The following is a 2551-nucleotide window of genomic DNA, read 5'->3' as shown; positions in this document are numbered from 1 at the left end:
GAGAGATCCTTGAGGGCGGGTGCCGCCAATAAAATATGCATGCACGCTCGCGGATCCGTGTAGGTACCGGTTGCTTTACATCCCACGAGACGTTGTACGCGTAGACGTTTCGCGTGTATTAATCTGCATAAACTCATTGCTATGCAAACGAAGAGATTCCGCGTCGAACTAGGATATCACGGGGAGGGCTTACACCCGTGGCTTAACCCGCGGGCCCCCCTCCCTACCCTTAACCCGTGTTCCCTCTTACGCGTATGCACGAGGTAAACGAGGCAGGTAGCACGGATGTACACGGGTATATGTACGTGTGTGTGTGTGTGTGTGTGTGGGTCGGGTACGTAGAGAGATACCGATCGCGAAACGGACCTTCTTCTCTCGTCGCGTCGATGGAATAATAATCGCGAAACGCTTGGCCCACGATCGAGACAACGACGCGTCGCATACCTCCCCGTCGAGCATCGATAATCCGCTTTCACCCCCGAGCCGAGATGAAAAGAAAACAATCGACGAATAATTTCGTTATTGGAAGGGATAAAGAGTGAAGGGGGAGGGGAATCGATCGGAATGTTTTAAACCGAGAGTCACCACCACTACGTGGAAACGTGTCGAAACGAAACGCGTTCCGTTTCTTCTTCTTCTTTCTTTTTCGAAGCGAGGTTTCATCGTTTTTTTTTCATGCGCCGGATGAGATCCGTGAGGGAGAAAGTTCATCCGCGATAGGCGGTAATAACAGGCGGTTGGAGCACTTTGTTTGATCAGCAATCGAGGCTACCGCGCACTTGCGCGTCTCGTTCAATAATTCCTCGACCGAGTTGAAAGAATTTTCCAAGGGAGAGGAGAGGAGAGGAGAGACGCGCAGGTATATGGTATATAGATATAACGTATACGAGGCGTACACGCGTCAAACTGTTGTGAATTTTCCACCGCGTAAGTCGTAAGTCGCCGCATGTATGTTTAATGGGGAGAGCGCGAGGCCTACGACCGGCCGACTTCTTACTACCGTCTCGCCCGTTACTTATTCACTTCCGGCGCAATTACCGCTGCGCACTCGATCAAAGTCCAAACGCGGGGAATCGCCCCCCTCCCGTGTATCGTATTCCACGTCTTTTCTCTCGCATCCGCGAAACATCGAGCCGCGCGTTGTCCAACTAATATATCCGTAGCCATCTACCGCCGCGCGACCGAATTAATTATTCGAGTTTGCCCCGTGTCTCGTGACACTGCCTGTGTACACCGTGTCTCGAGATTGCGTCAGTCGCGCGATCGGTTAACGGTAAGTGACACGAGGATACGTAGTCAAACAAGCGTAACGGCTTTGTTCTGTATCTCTCGTGCGATGGTGTGCTGGAAGCTGAATTATTTTTTTTTTTTCTTTTAGAAATTTTTAAATCGTTCGTCGTTGAACAACGACGTTTCGACATACGACAGGATAGATTTTAAGCGAAATTTTTGCGAATATTCGTATTGGTTCGTGGTACCATGTATTTTAAGCGAAACACTTTGAAACGAGTACGTCTAGAAGTCTGTTATTATTAAAGATTCAAATTTTAATTCGACCGAGACAATTCGGCGCAAATTGTGTTATGAAACATCGAGCGTATTTAGATGGCGTACGAGAATCCGTCAAATATTCAAGGAGCGTAATTAGAGCGTAGAGTCTGTATCGGTTTTAATAGAACACCCCGTCTGCCGCTAAATAAAAATCGGTTGACATCGGCAAAACGACTTCGGGCAACCCTTCAGGCTTGTTTTTTAAACGCGTTATTTTTCGAGTTTTCAGCTCGGTTCTGTTAGTTTCGGCTTATGAAACTTTGTTTTATCGACGAAAAACGTTTCGTATCGCGTTTGTCGCTCCCTGCATTTAAAAAGCTCCGCGCGTTTCCGCAAAACGAGATAAAACATGTTAATGCTCGAGAAGTAGAGATTTTTTGAATTTAAATTATTCGTACCACACCGTTCGTTCTCCCCTCTTCCCCTCGTTCGAAGAGTGGCGAATTAACGAGCGAACGTGAATTCCGTACAAATTTAATAATCCATCGGTCCGCGTTTGCCGTACGAATCGAAGCCTCCCTCGTCCCAAAGATTTCGCAAATCCCCGTATTAACCGCAAATCTCTAATCGCGGATCCTTCCGTGCAAATTTCATAATCCACGCTCTCTTTTACGAGGAGCTTATTCTCCAAAGATTTGCGAATCAGCGCAACAAGTGAAAAATCAATATCGAAATCCAACGAGGTAAATTGAAAAGCGATCCCGCGGTATTTTCATTTCGAGATAAAATCGATGATCGACACTCGACTTTCTCACCGTTGTCATCTCCCCTCGAGTATCCTTCCCCATAACGAAGTCTGGGGAACTTGGCCGGGCGCGAGAGGCGTTCGAACGAGCGAGGAACAACGAGACCCGCCGCCACTCGAACGTCTACCCCCTAGGCTACGCACCTCGTAACCGCGTCGTTAGAGATCTCTCCCCCTCTCTTTCTCTCTCTCTCTTTCTCTCTCCTAACATTTCGCTGTATTTTTTTTTTGTTTTTTTGTTTTTCATTGTTCCAG

The 2551-nt window shown here is 47.5% G+C and overlaps 1 protein-coding gene across 2 annotated transcripts in view; it reads left to right on the top strand.

The window, feature by feature from the left end:
• Nucleotides 1-2551, top strand: part of LOC102677059 (discoidin domain-containing receptor 2-like) — a 141476-nt gene that overhangs the window by 62135 nt on the left and 76790 nt on the right. The gene's annotated exons all lie outside the window — the stretch shown is intronic.

This window comes from Apis dorsata, unplaced genomic scaffold, assembly GCF_000469605.1.
Source record: "Apis dorsata unplaced genomic scaffold, Apis dorsata 1.3 scaffold_257, whole genome shotgun sequence".
NCBI classification, from domain to species: Eukaryota; Metazoa; Arthropoda; class Insecta; order Hymenoptera; family Apidae; genus Apis; species Apis dorsata.
The sequence above is the reverse complement of the archived record's forward strand: the minus strand, read 5'-3'. Positions and strand labels throughout refer to the sequence as shown.